The following is a 21,885-nucleotide window of genomic DNA, read 5'->3' on the forward strand; positions in this document are numbered from 1 at the left end:
ATTTGTTATTAGCAAATTCTTGCGATATATTGTAGCATGTGATATGGTATATATGCATGCCTGTTTCGTATTCTTAATTTATATATCTGTTGGTTCAAACACTTATTAGTTGCATAATACCTATGCTAGAGATAAACGGTATTTGCGTATACCCTTAGTATAGGGGATTAAAAAGGTGAAACATTTTCTAAAACCGGGAGGCGAGGCTCCCGAGTATAATATATATATATATATATATATATATATATATATATATATGAATGGTTTTCAAAACTATTAATCGAATAAGATTTATTCGATAACTTTATATTATTTAATGAATATTACTTGAATATTCATCCGAGGACTTATGGCTCCTTTTATTTTATTAATTGAATATTATTTGAATATTCATTCGAGGGCTTATGACTCAGTTTATTTTATTAATTTAATATTATTTGAATATTCATTCGAGGGCTTATAACTCAGTTTATTTTATTAATTGAATATTATTTGAATATTCATTCGAGGGCTTATGACTCAGTTTATTTTATTAATTGAATATTATTTGAATATTCATTCGAGGGCTTATGACTCAGTTTATATTATTTAATGAATATTATTTGAATATTCATTTGAGGATCTATGACTCCGATTATTGCTGAGTTATATTCTTTATTTTATTAAAGAATAAGGTGTCGATAATCAAACTTATTTTTGATTATGCAAATAAAGATAGTACTTTCGTATAAGTATATCTTTGGTTATTTAATACTCATTTCAAGTATAAGTCTTACAACTTCTACTTCAATTATTTGTATAAAGATTATTCTTTATGGGAATATTATTTAAATAATAATATTCAGATATTTTCTAAATATATTGGGACTGATTTACTTCATTAAATCAGCATTACTCCAAACACTCTTTAAAGTGTTTTCGAGTCTTCAAAATGATTTTTAAAAGTTAGAGCGGATCCCAAAACTCATTTTTATATTTAAGATCTTCCTTTTAAAGGAGATTTAAATACTCGCTCAAAACCTGAGGGATCCGGTTCTGTGGTGTATTTTATATTCGCAACGAGGTTGCTATTTTGGTAAATGAATTGATTACTTACCCAACGTTCGGGAAGTAAGTCCATCTATCGAGTCGGCATAAGCAACATGGGCTCAGTGGGCGTCCATGATAGTGTAAGAGGCTCAGTGGGAGTCCATCAAATGCGTAAGTGGCTGAGTGGCAGTCCAGCATAAGGTCCTATTGCGACCAGGGTGATGACCAGTGGGGAATTCGTCCATCTACTAGTAGAAAAGGTTACTTATTGGTATCTTTGCCTGATCAGCAAGATATCAGGTTTATGCCAAAATTCTTTCCTTTCCAAATTTATTGGATATTGCAATTCTGTTCATACTTCACATGACAGAGGTTTTCAGGAAACGTATGTATATATATAGGTGTATATATATATCGGGACTTAATGAAGTATCTCGTAACTTCATTATTTATAATGATATTCAAAGATTTAATCTATTCAAATCTTGTCTTGTAGTCTCATCTATGTGATGAACTGTTGAAAGCTCATTATAACTTGAATGGTGGTAGTTCAAGTAGTATTTGGAAAAGATATAAGTATATTGGAGTATCTTGTAATTTCATCTTTTAAACTTATATCTAGTAAATGATTATCTTATGCATAACAAAGATTTTCAGAAAAACGTTGAGACAAGGTTAGATATATGAGATCACCTTGCAACGATATTTTTATACAGTTATAAACTGAAACTCTGTGTATATTATACATGTCAAAAGATTTCAAAGATTGTGAAAAGTATATATATATGTGTATATATATATATACTGAATATTTTGCGACTTGGTCGCGTTAAGATATCAGCTTGGTTCATTTCTTTTGACCAAGACTTTCATGAGTACTATGAGTGTGCTCATATATTGTTAATCAATATACATATTATTTTGGTGGGCTTGTTGCTCACCCTTGCTTTCTTCTTTCATCACACAACATCAGATAGACAAGATGAACATGACCAAGCTCCCAATTCGCGAGCGGATAGGAAACATTTCGCAGTTTCCTATAGGCGTTGATGTCGCTGTAGCTGAGGTAGGAGCTACCAATAGGCTAGGCTTTCAACTTTTGATGTACCAGATTTATGTATATTTATGAATTGTAATAATGGCAAAGAAATGTAAATTTATTCAGAAACCCTTTTAAGGTGTATTGATAGATAATTGTGGAATAAAATGACTTGTGATTATTATGGATATTCATCTCTGAGACTATAACTTATGGTGTGTGTGTTTATTGTGGGGTCACAGTACAGAGTAGTTGATTATTTATTAAGATTGGGTGTTATTAAGGGAAATGGAACTCGTGACAACCCGGATCCCCGACCCCGGATATGGGGGTGTTACAGAAGTGGTATCAGAGCCAAGCGTTATAAACCTCAGAGATGATATGACGTTAAGATAATAAGTTCACTAAGATAATAAGAACTCTTGCCAAGTTCATAGTCGGGCTACCTAATGTAGTACTGACAGTTAAAACCCTTATGGGAACCCTTATAAATATCGTGATAGAAGCGTAGTTCGTTATCGTATATGGTAGCGGGACTCCGAACCCTGAGGTTGAGGAGGAACAACGCGATGATATTTTATTACTTATTGGAGATCAGATTATGGATCCGATAGAGCGTCCTAATGCGGGATCGGATGATGTTCATATTGAGGATGTAGCGGTTGAGGATGTTGTCCTAGAAGGGATTGTTGCTAAGGAGGATCCCGTGGGGGATCCTGAAAAGAATGAATAAAGGACCACTGATGAATTGATGACCATGGTTAGGTCGACTACCAGAGGTAGGATTGGTCGGTCACTACCGGAGGTTCGTTCAAGTTTGTAAAGATAGTAGCCCCCTTTAACGCGGCTTACTCGTAAGACTGAGAAGTTCGAATGGACAGAGAAATGCGAGAACAGCTTTCAAGAACTGAAGCAAAGGTTGGTGACGGCACCTATGTTGGCATTGCCGGATGGAAAAGGAGATTTTGTGATGTGTAGTGACGCTTCGCATAAGGAATTAGGGTGCTTCTTATACAGCACAACAAGGTAATTGCGTACGCGTCAAGACAATTAAGGGAATTTAAAATTCGATATCCCCACCCATGAGCTTGGGCTCATGATAATAGTTTTGCCCTAATGATTTGAGGCACTACTTGTATGGAGAGAAGTGCGAGATTCACAAACCATAGGAGCTCTAGTACATATTTACGTAGAAAGAGCTCAACATACGCCAGAGGAGGCGGTTAGAGCTAATCAAGAATTATGATTGGGAGATTCTTTATCATTCGGGGAAAGCCAATGTGGTGGCTGATGCCCTTAGTAAAAACGAGAGACTCAAGATGATAATGTCTTTTGGAGAGTTTATAAGAGATTATGAGAAAATGGAAATAGAAGTGAAGGTAACCGGAGCCGGTACCGAAAAGTTGTTTGAGATTGCAATACAGTTCAAATTATTGGAAAAGAACAGATTGTGCCAGAAAAAGTGATGAATGAAGGCAGAGAGCCAACAAATAGATAAGGGATTAATACCGAGAAAGATGATAAGGAAATAATGAGGTATTCCTACAGAATTTGGGTTAACGTGATAGTCAGGGAGGTCGCCATCAAGATCGAAGGAACCCATAACATGATGAAGTGGAAAATGAGGATTTAAAATATGTAGGAGGACCCCGATTATGGGGAGGAGGAGGGAATGTTCAGACTAAAGAAACAGAAGTCGAGTAAGGAAAGGAGACCCGAGACGGTACTCCTATACGAAAATTTATGGACCTTTCAAGACAGAACTTAGACTATTATCCCCAACCACCACCCTGATGAACCAATGCGGTGAGAAATTCTTTCAGGACCTTTAAGTCGCTAAGCCCTTAGAGTTCCAACGAACAAGTTGAACCAGTCGAGGCAAGAGCCTGACTAAAGGAAATATAGGAATCATTTGAGATTCTAAATGATGGACGAATCACAAAAGACTATTTTTGTCACTTACCCTCCTAAGAGAAGGGCCGCCACTGGTGAAAGACCAAGAAAGGCACGGAGCCAGAGGTTAGAATAAACTGATTAAAGTTCAGTCAATTGTTTTCGGGAAAGTAATTCCCAAGGTTATGGAGATAGTGTAAAAGCTTTAGAGTCAGAACAAAGGCGGACGAGTATGATGAAATATGAAGCTAAGTTGTAAAAGTTGTCAAGATTCGTTCTGATGACAAGAATCCCAGAACGATGTGATGCTTGAAGTCAATGATTAGTGGGTTTATGAAATAATGATAAGAGAAAGGAAAATAAAAAGAAACTGAAGTGGAAAGGAATATAAAGGCAATAGAGTTTGAGGAATGATAAGGGAGTTGGGTATGAGGAAACCCTAAAGACTCGTAGCAATAGAAGTAGAAAAGTATGTAATCGTCAGGATGAGGGTGATTTACCATGAGTTAAAGTTGATGATTGAAGGAATAAGAGATACATATATTTTATCCCCTGTAAGTTGGGAGGATTCGAGGAAACCATGAAATAGTTCGAAGGATAAATAATGAGACGCGGATAGACTGAGGAGACAAGGAAGTAAGAAATTAGGAAAATTGGATGAAGGAAGTGACCTTCAAGAATGTGAAGTGTAAGACCGGTGGCTTGATACCCAGAAAGGGAGACGCCAGGTATGAAAGATATCCCAACATTGAGGTGACTGTTGAGGTAAACAACAAAAGTAAATAAGGAATTATTAAGAAGGGGTTCACATTGAACACGACCAATATCTTCCAGAACATCCTTGTTATCGTTACCAAATTAGGCAAGACAAGCGGATAACCGTTGTTATCTTTTGGAGGCCATATTGATTGACCCCCTTTTTAATACAAATGTTATTGTGAAATTAGACATATACTATCGAGGTGGGAATGATTGAATAAGACACCCTTATCAGGGATATATGACTTGATTTATCCATGGAAGGATGCAGGTACCTTTTAAAGGTGGAATTAAGGATAGAACATCGGTAACTTAAAATGAATCCTAGGGGAATGCATAAAGGTTGGCATTTCACCCTTAATAGGGATAGTATGAGTTTTGACAGTATGAATTGGAAAGGATTAAGGTAACAACAACCTTTAAGAATCAGTGGAGAAATTTTTCAGAAGTATATAGACAATGGTTCTAGTATTAGTAAATGGTATTTTGATATGCCCTGTATCTAGGGAATACAGGAGGAATGATTCAAGGATAACCTTAGAGGTTTTACAAGGAGAAAGGTAATATTCAAAATTCTCAAGAATAGAAATGTTGATAAAGGGAATATGACGTAATTATAATGATGCCAAGTAGGGCACGTGTTAAACCACGAGAAAGTATGGATCAAACCAGTAAAGGTCGAAATTGTTCAGGGCAATTAGAGCCTAAGATAACAGATGTTCTAAGTATGATTGAAAGTCAGTCGTGACAATGATTAACCTCTAAAGACTGAGGCAATAACTTATGGAAAAAGATGGTGATATTTTTTTTTACTCATTAGATTTTAAGGAAAACATCTTCACATAAGCTGTGATTGAAATGAGGTAGAAAATTATTTGGAGGTGGTTAAAATGACATTGACTGTAAGGAAATTTTACGATCAGGAAAGGCCAAAGAGGTGGCCGGCACTTTAAAGGTAAGAGGATAATTATAGGCGCTTGTGCCAAAAGAATACAGCGATGATGGTTAAAGCTGTGAAGGTTGTATTATGGTTTGGAAGATTGACATTCCTTCTGACGACTGTGCAATACCCAACCGTGATAGTAGTTTGGTAAAGGTTTAATTTGTGTAATCTCCATGAGCGGGCTATCTATCTTAGAAGGTCCTATCTTGAGAACAATCCAGGACCATATTTCAAAAAGGACTAAACGAACCTTTGAGTTAAGTCTTCTATTGAAGGCATATGATTAAGAATGGTATTAACCTGCTATCGTTGCTTTGACTGAAACTCTTCTGCAATTTTATCTACTTCATGTAATGAAAGTACGTCAGAGTTTAGAGTGTTCTTCATGAATTATGATTGGTGATTATGTTACCTCCTTAGAAGGATTTGATACGACATGTATGGACTCCGTATGGTTAGATATTAAGATTTCATGGAACATGAATGACGACAGTAGGTCAGTGGTGGACCATAGTAATGCATCAATGATTCTGCGAGTAATGAGCTGATTACAACCGTGAGAGTTGTATTGGAATGAATGTTGAGATTGAGTACCACTAATCGGGTCGTGGTAGTGTATAAGTTATCATTGATAGACTAATTAAGTAGAGTATCTACCTATTGAATATTTATTCCCTCTTATGAAAAGAGAGTCGTATTACTATATGAGGAAGGTTGCGGTGCAAGCATAGAATTCTAGTAACGATGATGTCTAGAATGAGATCCCAGGTTCGATTTTCGATATCGAGGGAGTTTCAAAGGTGATTGTGTATAAGCTCGAGGAAGAGCAAGGGTCCATAGAATGATGGACGGAATAGCAAAAATATTTAGGCATGTGAAATACGATGCTATGATACTTGATGTTTATATAAATACATATATGTTTTGTTCTCCTATGATAAACCTCTATAGTTCAGAGGTAGATTCCAAGCCAAATATTTTGTGGCAGTATATTTTATATATACAATTATCTTCAGTTCGTCCTTTTCTCTTCTTTTCATTTCATGTAAGCTGAGAAGAACAACCCTTCCAGAAGGGGAGGTATTGCCGAATGACTATCTATCCGTATGATAGAAGCCTAGTAGGATACCACATGTTGTTTAATTGCTTGTCAAGTACTAAAGGCCGACCATCTTCTGTACTAACTATGCAATGAAACAAGTGTTCATGATCATAGTGATCTCTCAACAAATTCCTTTACTTCTATATGATTGATCAAACTTTGGGAAATAGAAACAACTGAAAAAGGAGTAATAAAGTTGTGGTAGTATTCGGAATGGAAACACATTCATGATACTAAGGTTGACGTGGTTATTAAAAGGTTATAGAACGTTAACGAGCAAAAGTATAACCAGAATAATATTAGGAACGGAAGGTAGTAGCGATTACGAACTAGAAAAGAATGGGTATTAAGAAGCAAAAGCTCTAATGCTAAAAGCTATAATAAGAGTCTGTGCATTAGACTTGAAAGAATTTGGAATGATCACTTAATACGGATTGAGTTTTCTTGAGAAAATAGATCATATGTCATTATCGAGATGTCGCCTTATAAGATCTTTGAGGGAAGACAATGTCGATCTCCCTTATGATATGATGATGTTGCAGAGCGCAAGATGCTTAGACCAGCAGTGGTCCAAAGGACCAAGGATATAATATATTTAATTAGAGGACGGTTGGTAGTAGCCCAGAATGGGCACACGAAGTATGTTGATTTGATATGAAAGGACAAGGAATAGGAAGTAGGGGACCTAGTGCTGTTATAGGTATTCCCTTGGAAATGATGGATGAGGTTCGGAAAGAAAGGAAAGCTAAGCTCACGAATTGTTGGACCCTTGGATATATTAAGACGTATTGGGAAATTAGCATATGAGCTAGACCTACCCCCAAAAATGTAGCAAGTTCATAACATGTTCCACATATCAATGTTAAGGAAGTGTAATTCAGATGCCAGATAAATAGGGGCATATGAGCACATAGACATGCAACCCGACGTAACCTATATGGAGCAACCAGGAAGGGTTATAGAGTGAAAAGGAACAAGTGCTTAGGAGAAGGGTTATCAAACTAAACAGAGTTGGTGGTAGGACCACAATGTGGAAAAATTACGTAAGAGTTAAAAAGTGCAATGCTAAGAAAGTATCCCTACTCATTTTCTATTTGATTCCAGGACAGAATCCTTTTAAGGAGGGGAGACTGTAATAACCCCAATTTTTGGAATTTTTAAAACCCTTATGAATAGTGTTTTGCTGATTATGCTGAATAAGAAAACTTTTCATGCCACACTATGTAGGGGTTCTGTTATGGATATTCTGAGATTTTATTAGTACTCTATATGGTATATAAGTGTATGTAAAGATCGTCAGAATCCAATTCCGAACACTTTGATTTTTCCCGGAAATCCACTAGATACGGAAAGAATTGAGTATAAGGTAAATGAATAAAAAGGATTTAAATAAAAGGATTATAAGAGAGGATCATGAAAGGAATATAATGTATTGAGAAAGGTTAAAGAAACCTAAGTAATAAGATCCGGGGTATGGTCCCTCAAATGATAAACGAAAACGAAAGTTAAGCGAACCGTATAACAGATCAGCGGTCATTAGGCAAATAATTAGGAAGTTAATCAAGGAGGTTAGGGATGATGAGGTCATCCAACCAATAAGAAGGGGGCAAGTAAGGGATGATGACATCATAAGCATGACATAAGCATGACATAAGGGAAAGGAGATGTGGTTGATTTAAAACCACACAAAGTTCAAGGCTAGAAAGGTAATTAACCAAAAACAAAACAAAAACCAACCAAGCTAAGTTAAAAAAATCAAAAAACACAAAATCATTTCATTCTTCAACCTTGCTCTCGGCTTTTCTCCATTTCAAGAAGCAAAATTTTCAAAATTCAAGTTCCAAGCTTCCTAAATTGGTAAGTTAATTATCTAGTACTCCTTATGCATAGATATGGCTATCCTATGAGTTTAAGCCTCCAATTCATTCTCAATCTTCTCCAAGAAATCAATGAAGAAGACAATGAATAGTGATTTCAAGGTTTTTAACTTGATTTTTTCTTGTTTTTCCTTTAAGATCCAAGCATCTCTAAGACATCTCAAGGCTTCTTAAGGCTTCCTAGCTACTCCAACCACTTCAAGGAAGGTATAACATCTCCAAACCCTAGCTTTACTTTGTATATTAGGATGATTTTGATAGTTATGGTAAAGAGTAGCTTGATGCTTGTTGGTTTAGAGTTTGGGTTGGAATGGTAGTGAATTGATTGTTGAAATCTTATGGTTTGGTTAAAGGACTTAAGTATAGTTTAAATTCAAGTTTAAGAATAAGTATAAATTGTTAATATTGAGTTGATTGGGGCTGTTATGATGTAGTGTGGATGGATTTTGGTTGTAAGAATGGATTGGGATTGATTGGTGGTTGAATTGGGATGGTATAAAATTGGGAAATCGCGTAAACATAGCCGTCGTAATGTCCGATTTACTTTAGACTGCTTTTGTTCATAACATTAGGACCCAATAATTCCCTGCTACGTTTTGACCATTGCCATGTTTAGATAGTTCATGTTACGAGCTTCGTTTTGATATGTAGTTCGTTTGATTCCGATGTACGGTTTAGGAGAAACGACCGTTTTAAGTAACGGCGTTTCGCGAACGAACCATTACCCCTCGCCTTACTTTAAAACCTTGGTTAAGGCCCTTAAATGACTAATTAGAGTATGAAACAATTATGTAAAGTGGGTTAGGCAGTTGGTAGGGGACTCGCGAAAGAATCGCCTTAAAATTCTTAATGGTTAATTTATTAAAAATGGTGGAGCCGAGGGTACTCAAGCGACTTAAGTGAATCGCTAAACGCAAAAGCGAGCGTTAGAGTCTAATTGGTTAAAGTCTAGTTTCTTAAGCGACCGGGGTTTAATTCCGACTTATGTTATTGTTCATAGGTTATCGGACCCACTCTAAGCTTAAGTCTATCCGGGAACACTCAGGCAAGTTTTCTACCCGTTATACTGTTGTTGTGATGTATATGTGTATATGCATGATCTTGTGATAAATGCATATTTGTTATTAGCAAATTCTTGCGATATATTGTAGCATGTGATATGGTATATATGCATGCCTGTTTCGTATTCTTGATTTATATATCTGTTGGTTCAAACGCTTATTAGTTGCATAATACCTATGCTAGAGATAAGCGAGGCTCCCGAGTATAATATATATATATATATATATATATATGAATGGTTTTTAAAACTATTAATCGAATAAGATTTATTCGATAAATTTATATTATTTAATGAATATTACTTGAATATTCATCCGAGGACTTATGGCTCCTTTTATTTTATTAATTGAATATTATTTGAATATTCATTTGAGGGCTTATGACTCAGTTTATTTTATTAATTGAATATTATTTGAATATTCATTCGAGGGCATTATGACTCAGTTTATTTTCTTAATTGAATATTATTTGAATATTTATTCGAGGGCTTATGACTCAGTTTATTTTATTAATTGAATATTATTTGAATATTCATTCGAGGGCTTATGACTCAGTTTATATTATTTAATGAATATTATTTGAATATTCATTTGAGGATATATGACTCCGATTATTGCTGAGTTATATTCTTTATTTTATAAAGAATAAGGTGTCGATAATCAAACTTATTTTTGATTATGCAAATAAAGATAGTACTTTCGTATAAGTATATCTTTGGTTATTTAATACTCATTTCAAGTATAAGTCTTACAACTTCTACTTCAATTATTTGTATAAAGATTATTCTTTATGGGAATATTATTTAAATAATAATATTCAGATATTTTCTAAATATATTGGGACTGATTTACTTCATTAAATCAGCATTACTCCAACCACTCTTTAAAGTGTTTTCGAGTCTTCAAAATGATTTTTAAAAGTTAGAGCGGATCCCAAAACTCATTTTTATATTTAAGATCTTCCTTTTAAAGGGGATTTAAATACTCGCTCAAAACCTGAGGGATCCGGTTCTGTGGTGTATTTTATATTCGCAACGAGGTTGCTGTTTTGGTAAATATATTGATTACTTACCCAACGTTCGGGAAGTAAGTCCATCTATTGAGTCGGCATAAGCAACATGGGCTCAATGGGCGTCCATGATAGTGTAAGTGGCTCAGTGGGAGTCCATCAAATGCGTAAGTGGCTGAGTGGCAGTCCAGCATAAGGTCCTATTGCGACCAGGGTGATGACCAGTGGGGAATTCGTCCATCTACTAGTAGAAAAGGTTACTTATTGGTATCTTTGCCTGATCAGCAAGATATCAGGTTTATGCCAAAATTCTTTCCTTTCCAAATTTATTGGATACTGCAATTCTGTTCATACTTCACATGACAGAGGTTTTCAGGAAACATATGTATATATATAGGTGTATATATATATCGGGACTTAATGAAGTATCTCGTAACTTCATTATTTATAATGATATTCAAAGATTTAATCTATTCAAATCTTGTCTTGTAGTCTCATCTATGTGATGAACTATTGAAAGCTCATTATAACTTGAATGGTGGTAGTTCAAGTAGTATTTGGAAACGATATAAGTATATTGGAGTATCTTGTAATTTCATCTTTTAAACTTATATCTAGTAAATGATTATCTTATGCATAACAAAGATTTTCAGAAAAACGTTGAGACAAGATTAGATATATGAGATCACCTTGCAACGATATTTTTATACAGTTATAAACTGGAACTCTATGTATATTATACATGTCAAAAGATTTCAAAGATTGTGAAAAGTATATATATATGTATATATATATATATACTGAATATTTTGCGACTTGGTCGCGTTAAGATATCAGCTTGGTTCATTTCTTTTGACCAAGACTTTCATGAGTACTATGAGTATGCTCATATATTGTTAATCAGTATACATATTATTTTGGTGGGCTTGTTGCTCACCCTTGCTTTCTTCTTTCATCACACAACATCAGATAGACAAGATGAACATGACCAAGCTCCCAATTCGCGAGCGGATAGGAAACGTTCCGCAGTTTCCTATAGGCGTTGATGTCGCTGTAGCTGAGGTAGGAGCTACCAATAGGCTAGGCTTTCAACTTTTGATGTACCAGATTTATGTATATTTATGAATTGTAATAATGGCAAAGAAATGTAAATTTATTCAGAAACCCTTTTAAGGTGTATTGACAGATAATTGTGGAATAAAATGACTTGTGATTATTATGGATATTCATCTCTGAGACTATAACTTGTGGTGTGTGTGTTTATTGTGGGGTCACAGTACAGAGTAGTTGATTATTTATTAAGATTGGGTGTTATTAAGGGAAATGGAACTCGTGACAACCCGAATCTTCGACCCCGGATTTGGGGGTGTTACATTAGAGCTTGAGCAACCACCAATTTTTGAAGAAAGAGTGATTATGGACTTGGTTGACAAGCACATTGGTAATAGAATTCTCCACTGCTGTCAGGCTGGAGTCCAAAGAATCTATTTTACTACTCAAGTCATAGTCCTTCCTGATTTTCTGATGAATGTCTTTCTTTGTTGATTCAGGAAGTTTATACTTCATTCTGTCATTGATATCCTTCTTCACTTTCTCAATGTTGGTCTTGATGTCATCCATATCTTGACTCTGTTTGAGAGATTGAATCTTGTGCAATTATAGAGATTCTAGAAGGGCTTGGAGAAGACATTCGGTATTAACATCTGTAGTGGCTTGAAGAGCTGATTGAGTTTGATGGATAAGCTTGAATAAAGTAGATTTAAAATGATGAATAGTGCAGTCCTTGGTAAACATTCAGGCTGGAGTGCTTGTGGTTGAGGTAGGTCCTGCATCTCCCCCTATGTTCATGCCATCATCTTCCTCATTAGAATCATCTCCAAGAGAGCCACTATAATCTAACTCAAGATCATCACCAGTTGTAGGTGGAAGAGAATTGATTTCATCCTTTGCTCTTAGCATTGAAGCTGTTGTGTGCCCCAAGTTTAAAGTCCTCTCAGTAGCTTCATTGCCCTGTCCAGCTAGAATTTGATATGCTGGAACAGGATGAGTAAATGTCTCGCCATCAAAAGAGACAAAATCTAAAACAGCTTGATATTCTTGCTGAAATAGCTGCTTCTTTTCTACTTCACTGATATCGTTTAACTCACTAGTAGAGGGCTCTTCCCATTCTTCTATTGTACCTACTTTTCTCTCATTATCTCTTTTTTCTTGCATCAAGGGCTCCCCTTGGCTTCCCACCCTCACACCCTCACCTTCACCATCTATGGTGGGACTCCTCTCACCCACTTTTTCTATGTTGGAAGAAATAGCATGCATTTGTTCACTATTTTCCACTCCTTTTTCCTGAGAGCAACTCAGCCTCTTACTCAGTTCACTCTCTTCCCTTAATCCCAAGAGTGATTGAACAACCACTAAGTCATCTACACTAGTAACATGTTTGGAAATTTCAAGTTGTGTAGAGACTTCCAACGGAAGAGAGACATCCGTCAAAATAGTAGTTGCGAGCGTCGACGAATAATTGCCGTGAAGCTTATCCGTCAAGAGACAATCACTAGTCAACGGATGAGAAATATCCGTCGAGAGAGTAGAAATGATGGAGTTAGGAGTTGAAAATAATGTATAATCTGAGGTGATTTATTTGAGATTATGCACAGATTTCTCGATGGTATCAGAAAAAATGGCAAATGAGCCAACAAATCATCTATAAGATGATGTTCACTTGTTTTGGATTTTGGGTCCTCCATGAGTGTCAAAGATGGAGAATCAGGAATTGAAGTGTTCATTATGTCCACATCCAGTTGGTTTGTGGGAGAATAATGTGTTTGAGGTGTTTCAATTGTGAGAGATTTTGGCTGTGACTCCATATTTATTGGACCCATATCAACCTGACTTTGTGATGGTGCAATAACTGAGTCTTGGACTACAGTTGGCACTGTGTGTGCACCCTGTGACTCCCCCATAGGTTTAGATATCTTCTTTCTTATATAAGTTTGATGTTGGTCTGTGTCCCTTCCCCTTTGGCCTGTGCTCTTGGTTGAGAGCTTGTTTTAATAGTCACATCCTTTTGGGAGGATGCAACTAGTAATGAGCTAGTTTCCTTATTAAACACCACAGTCTGTTGGGAACTGCAATGTGGCTGGTTTGGGTCACACAAACCTCACTTTCCTTATCCTTAGGGTTTCTTTGATTGTCACCCTGTTCCTCATTTGTCTCGCCACCCTTCACACTCCCCACTTGTGTTTTGGAAGTTTTTAAAACTAGCTTCTTTTGAGAGGAACTAGAGTGGGGTTTTTTTGACTTGGATTTATAAATTTTGGATTTTGTGGCTTGGGTAGGCATCTGTTTGGTCACTGTCACTGAAGCCATAGCCACAACATCACTTACCTGAGGTGCCTCCATGATTAACAAGTAATTGAGAGGTACCTCACTATGGAGATTGTTCCTGTTAAGATCAGCAAGTACCCTCTTTTCTTGGACCCAACAATCAAGCTTATTTTTTGGGTTCTCAATCAAGAGGTCCTTAGAGACATGATTTGTTAGCATCATAATAAATCTAGCATAGTATATGTTCTTAGACCTCTTCTTAATGTCTCCTAACTTATACCGTACTTCATAAATGACAAAACTACTGAAATTAAAGTACTTATCACTTAAAAACATGTAAAGCATGTTAACCTTAGAGTAACTAACTGCATCAAAATTGCTAATCTTTCCTGAAAATGCTTTAATAAAAGAGTCACAGAGAAAGCTCTACTCTTTTCTAAGGCCCATTCTCTTAACCTCACCTAATTTGGCAGGATTGAGAGAATATCCCTTAGACACAAACATGGTGCTCACATATGTGTCTGTGTATGGAACAAGTGTGTTGTTTTCAGGTAAATGAAAGCATGCTTGAATTTCATCACAGTTAATGCAATAATCATTACCTTTGAGAGAGAAGACAATGATTTTATCTTTAGAGTTGTACACTACAGTAGTCCAAATCTCCTCCATAACTTCACAATAGATAACTGGAGATTTAAGCATCACATAGCTTAGTTTGCAACTTCGAATGAAGTCTATCATTTTGTGATAGTCCTCAGAAGCAGCAATATTTTGTTCACCAGTGCTACGAAGTTGTTCTTTTCATAAACAAATCCAGATTGGGATATGATTTTGACTACATGTGCCATTGTTGTGATTAAGAGCAGTTACAGAGAAAAGGGTTTTTGCTTTGAAGACGAAGAGAGTAAAATTGCTTTGAGAAAGATAAAAGTAAAATGAAAAATGAAAGGGGCTTTTATACTTTCTCAGAAATAAACAAGTAAAAAATTGAAAAGTACAATAAAGTACTCAATAAAATTTACCCAAAATAGCCATTTAGAAACAACATAAACTGTAGAAATTCTAGAGGTTATCCATCGACATATACTTACATACTGTAAGTAAATTCGATGGATGAAGAATAGAATTTACGGCTATGATTAAAGCAATTCAACGGATATAGATTAAACAGATATCCATCGAGATATAAAGTACCTACAAAAATATTTTATTTTTAACAGATAATGAAATTCAATGGATATTCATTTTGAACAGATAATGAACATCCTTCGAGATGTAATTTTTGACTTAGGCAAAATTTCATTTATATAAGAATAATCAAATTTGATTCTGGCTGCATTGTAAATTACTTAGACATCAAAATAATTTAGGAATAATTAAGCATACCTAACTCACTTACCAACCTTGAAAAGGTGGATTCATCAAGTGCCTTGGTAAAGATGTCTGCAAGTTGCTTCTCACTTGGAACAAAATGAAGTCCCACTGTACCATTCATGACATGTTCTCGAATGAAGTGGTACTTGATGTCAATGTGCTTGGTCATTGAATGCTGCACAGGATTTTCAGTAATAGCAATGACACTCGTGTTGTCACAGAAAATTGGGATATTATCTACATGTAGACCATAATCCAATAGTTGATTCTTCATCCATAAAATATGTGCACAACAACTACTAGCAGCAATGTATTCAGCCTCAGCTGTAGAAGTAGAGATTGAATTTTGTTTCTTACTAAACCAGGACACTAACTTGTTTCCTAAAAATTGACAGGTTCCTGTTATACTTTTTCTATCAATTTTACAACATGCATAACATGCATCCGAATAACCAATTAGATCAAAACAGAATCTCTAGGATACCAAATGCCAAGTTTTGGTGTTCTTTTGAGATATCTGAAAATTCTCTTAATAGCTACTAAGTGAGATTCTACAGGATCAGCTTGAAATCTAGCACAAAGACATGTAGCAAATATTATATCCGGCCTACTAGCTGTTAAATATAAAAGTGAGCCAACCATGCCTCTATAACTTGAAATGTCCACGGACTTTTCAGTAGTTTTCAATTCTAGTTTAGTGGCAGTGGCCATAGGAGTTTTTGCAGATGTGCAATTTATTAATTCAAACTTCTTTAGATATCATAGATATATTTGGTTTGACTAATGAATATTCCATCACTAAGTTGCTTAATTTGTAAATCAAAAAAGTAAGTTAGTTCTCCCATCATACTCATTTCATATTTACTTTGCATCAATTTGACGAACTTTTTGCAAAGTTTCTCATCTGTAGAGACAAAAATAATATCATCTACATAAATCTGAACAAGTATATTAGAGCCATTAACATTTTTAAAGAAAAGAGTTTTTTCTACAGTATCTCTTGCGAAATGATTTTCTAAAATAAACTTTGACAGGGTGTCATGCCAGACTCTAAGTGCTTGCTTCAAACCATACAGTGCTTTCAAAAGATAGTATACATAATCAGGAAAGTCGAGGTCTTCAAAACCCGGAGGCTGACTGATATAGACTTCCTCCTCCAAATCTCCATTCAGAAATGCACTTTTGACATCCATTTGATAGACCTTGAAATTGGCATGGGCTACATAGACTAGAAAAATTCTGATGGCTTCAAGTCTTTCAACATGAGCAAAGGTCTCATCAAAATCTATTCTTTCTTGTTGACAACAGCCCTTAGCAACCAATTTAGCTTTGTTCCTGAATACTATTCAATTTTCATCCATCTTGTTTCTGAATACCTATTTGGTGTCAATAGGATTCTTGCCTTAGGTTAGGTTACCAGCTTACATACCTTATTCCTTTCAAATTGGTTTAGCTCTTCCTGCATAGCTAAAACCGAAACAGGATCCAACAGAGTTTCTTCTACTGATGTGCTAAAAATATACATTTTAAATTGCAAGCGCATAATTTATCATTTTAATATTTTGAGATTCGTTCCACAAGAACTATAATTTGTTCGCAACCTTAAATTTTAATTTAGACGAACTAGAGCAAAAATTTTTGAGAAGAGTTTTGATTATATCTGATTAATAAATGAGAAAAACAAATAATAATAAATAAAATTTAAAGAGGCAAATTCTAAATTAACAAATGAAGGGGAAAAAGTAAACAAATTAAGGGAAAAGCTACGAGACTATAAAATGTTTTTTTTGAATAAAACGAGACTAATAAATATTATTACATGCCAAGGAGAGTAACTCTGCTAAAAATAAAATTAACATGATAAAAGGGTTGATCACGTAATACATGACAAATGGGCTGGATAGAAATTAACTATTTTAAGCTAAAAAGGCAAGGTTGTCTAGAAAACACTAATGGGCCTGGAAGATGATTGGACCAGAATAAGGTCATGGGCTAGATACAAGGATGATTCAATACAAAACAAAAGATGTTGGTCTAGATTAATATAACTAAAAATAAAACCAATGGATATTAACTCTTGACTCTTGAGACTAAACAAGTAATATTGACAAGCATTATCTATTCTAATTAAGATAATAAAAACATTACTTAATAGAGCACCCAAGAATTAATTAAGGAAATCACTAGAAATTTAACTACGAACTAGGCAACAGAGAGGATATAATTGAAAATGGGCCTAAATGCGTAACTTGGGCCACCATTTAAATACATACTAAACATAAAACTGTGTTGAAATATAGAAAGAGGAGTACTGATAATTAATCTATAAATAACAACTATGATTATATTAATATTAAATTAATCTACCTAACATGCTAGTATCGTAAGGTCGTGGTGTTGTTATTAAACAATCACAAAATTTAATAGAGAATAACCAAAAAAGTGGGGGAAACAAAACGAACTACGGTTAATGTTGGTGACAAAAATTGAAAGAAGGCTGTTAAAAATAAAACTAAGGCTGTTAAAAATAAAACTAAGTCGGACAAATGAACGAGACCCGTACACAAATTGAGTTTGTATCGGAGCAAGCTTTTCACCGAAAATGAAGATTATGCAAGTCAGAAACGTAGATCGAAGCCATAAAATGTAAGTAGGCAAGCAAGAAACCAATATTTAAAATATTAAAACCCAAGGATAATACTTGTTAAATGGCTCCTTTGAAGTTTCAATCCATAAACAATATTCATTTTATTGTAGTTTGAGAAAGATCTCATAGCCAAAATGTAAATTAAAGAACAAGAGGTAAAAACAAATATGAAAACTTGAATCAATATATAAAAGAGTGATTACAAAAATTAGGAGCTACTACCATGAAAAGCAAACTAGATCTAAAATAAGAAAATAGAGATTACTACTAAATTTAGGGTAAACTAAGAAACTAGGTGTTCAATACGAGGGGGAAGGAGGTATTTATAGCTAAAAAGTAGGGTTTAGAGTTGAGTTGAGTGAATCTTGGCCATCCAAGTGAGAGGTGTATTTTGTTGATCTTGACCCTTGATTTCCACCAACTATTTCTTTTGGCTTTTTCTCCAAATTGCTTGGTGACATTATATTTCTTCCATTTTTGCCTTTTTTCTCCTATTTTCTTCACATTTCTCATTTTTTCAAATATCTACAAAATGATGAGAATGCAACAAATTAATTTATTTAAAATATGAAAGTAAGCAATAAATAGGTATAAAATTATGCAAATATATGTGATTATCAAATTCCCCCATACCTATCTTTTGCTCGTCCTCGAGTAAAATAAAAAAATAAAAATGCTAACTAAGAAAAATACTATGCTCCTTTTCGTAGGCGTGACGGGAAATTTTAGGTTTACCAACCCGTTAAACCCATAGACGATCTCCATGTGAGGAGTGTTCTCTCCTAATGGTTTACAGAAGATATACCTATAAAATCTTTGAGACAATTTAACAAGCATCTACCTCAATTTTACTCTAATGTTCATTGGTGTTAACAAAAAGATTTTATTAATAAAATTCATGTCTTAAAGACCCTTCTAATAATAGCCAAATGTAGGTTACTCAAATCTACTTATGTTGACTTAGAATTTTTACAAAAGATCCCAAGGTGTGTAGTGAATTTAAGGCTTTTGATGGATTTAACTGTCTAAGAACATTTTCTCTTTTTTAACTAATATTGAACTGACCCATTCTCTATCAAAACAAGTATCTAGCCAAACTTCACAAAATTATTCTTTTTTTCCTCTTTTCTTTTTCATTTGACTTTATGATGTATGTTTTCTTAGGCTTTCTATGTTACCCATGTAGCGAGATTTAGGTCGGTGACTCCCACATCAGATGGTCATAGGGCACTAGGTTTTGAAATCCCCCGACGAACTTAATAACTCGAGTAACAAAGGCCACAAAACAAAACTAGTCAATTCTACTTGTGCCCATTATCCAAAATATATTTGTGTTTATAAGATCAACGGGTATTGAAGTAGTTTATTCATCAATTTTTTTTCTTTTTCCTTTTTTTTGCTTTTTGCATTTTTTTATATTTTTTTCGCAAAAATTTGATTTGACATTGTTTTAACATGTGGGTTCTCTCTCAAGTATCGAATAACATTCCTAGAAAATCTCTCCAACAAAGGTCTTGTGCAAAAAGTTCCGTCTTGGAATCTAGAGTGAAAATCATCCAACACAAGTTTCAAAAAGATACCTTACTCAACTACGTTTAAATAATTTAAAAGGCACTATATATATAAGTTTTTGAGAACATGTTAACACCAACTACTATTAAAGTTCAAGAGAGAGTAAGACAACTTAGCTAAAAATTTCTTTGTTTTCTTGAATTTTTTGATATTTTCAATTTTTTTGGATTTTCTGATTTTTGAGAATTACACTAAAACCCTCCCCCCATACCTAAATCATGCATTGTCCTCAATGTATGCAAAAGAGAGAAATAAGCAAGGAGAATGATGAGAATATACCTGATAAGGTATGGAGAGAGTTAAAACTACCTACTGAAGGAGACTTACTTGATCACGGGTCAATGAGGTGATGACCTCTTCCTCGAAATTGACTGGCAACTCTAAAAATGGTTTGAGACGTTGTCCATTAACTTTGAATATTTCACCATTTTTAAGATTTTCAATTTTAATAGCACCATGAGAAAAACTACCTTAACAATGTAAGGCCCCTCCCATCTAGATTTCAATTTTCCGGGAAATAAATGAAGCCTAGAATTGTACAAAAGAACTTTTTGACCGGGAGAAAAGGATCTCCTCAAAATTGATTTAACATGAAAAACTTTGGTTCTTTCTTTATAGATATTAGCATTTTCATAATCATCATTTCTTATTTCTTCTAACTCAGACAATTACAACTTCCTATGACTGTCGGCAGTGGGTAAATCAAAATTCAACTCCCTAATAGCCCACGAGGCTCGATGTTCAAGTTCAACTGGCAAATGAAAAGTTTTACCGAACACAAGCCGATAAGGAGACATACCCAAGATAGTCTTAAACGCGGTCCTATAGGCCCATAAAACATCGATCAACTTAATTGACTAGTCCTTCCTATTTGAGTCGACAGTCTTTTCTAAAATCTGTTTGATTTGCCTATTTGAGACTTTAACTTGACCACTAGTTTGAGGATGATAAGGGGTGGCCAATTTATGAGTGATCGAGTACTTTTTTAAGAGAGACTCAAATTGATGGTTCCTTAAAATGTTTGCCTTGATCACTAATGATAGCTCTAGGTGTACCAAATCGAGAAAATATATTCTCTTTTAAGAATTTAAGCACCACCTTGTTATCATTAGACTTAGTTGGAATAGCCTCGACCCACTTAGACACATAACTGATCGCTAAGAGAATGTATAGGTTGCCAAATGAGCAAGGAAATGGGCCCATAAAATCTATCCCCCAAACATCGAAATTTTTGATAATTAGGATCAGATTCATTGACACCATATTACGTCTTGTGATCTTTCCTAAATGTTGACACCTACTACAAGCGACACAAAATTTCGCAGAATTCTTAAACAAACTAGGCCAATAGAAACCACTTTGGAGTATTTTAGCAGCCGTCTTTTTGGCACTAAAATGACCTCCACAAGCTTGACCATGACAAAAGGAAAGGACACTTCTAAACTCATGATTTGGGACACACCTCCTAATGATTTAATCCGGGCAATACTTGAAGAGATAACTGTCATCCCAAAAGAAGTATTTGAAAGAATTTGGATTTATCTTGATTGGACCAATGAGTCGGAATGTTGCCGGTGACAAGGTAATTAACAATGTCGGCAAACCAAGGTAGGGTAGAGATATAAAGAAGGCGTTCAACCAGAAAAGATTCATTCAATGGCAAGTCAACGGTTGACTCTACTACCAATTGAGAAATATGATCGGCAACGACATTTTCAAACCCCTTCTTATCCCTAATTTCTAGGTCAAATTCTTGGAGCAACAAGATTCACCTAATCAAATGAGCTTTTGAGTCTTTTTTGAGAAAATATATCAAATGGCGGCATGTTCGGTGTAAATAATAATTTTTGAACCAATAAGATAAGACCTAAACTTCTCGAGGGCAAATACTACGGCTAGAAGCTCTTTTTTGGTGGCTGAGCATCATTTAAGGTCTTGCTAACGTAGTATATGACATGAGGTATCTTATTGATTTGTTGCCCTAAAACTGCCCCAACTGCATAGTCGGAGGCATCACACATCAACTCAAAAGGCTCATTCCAATCAGGAGATTTAATTATCGGGGATGAAGTCAATTCTTTCTTAAGGTGTTCAAAAGATTGTAAACAGTCACTATTGAACTCGAATTTGACATCTTTGGAAAGAAGATTGGTCAAGGGTCTTGCCTTTTTACTAAAATCTTTAATGAAACGCCTATAAAACCCCGCATGTCCTAAAAGGAGCGAATTGCTTTGACCAATTTTGGTGGAGAGAGAC

The sequence above is a fragment of the Apium graveolens genome, chromosome 3 (genome assembly GCF_009905375.1).
Source record: "Apium graveolens cultivar Ventura chromosome 3, ASM990537v1, whole genome shotgun sequence".
NCBI lineage: Eukaryota > Viridiplantae > Streptophyta > Magnoliopsida > Apiales > Apiaceae > Apium > Apium graveolens.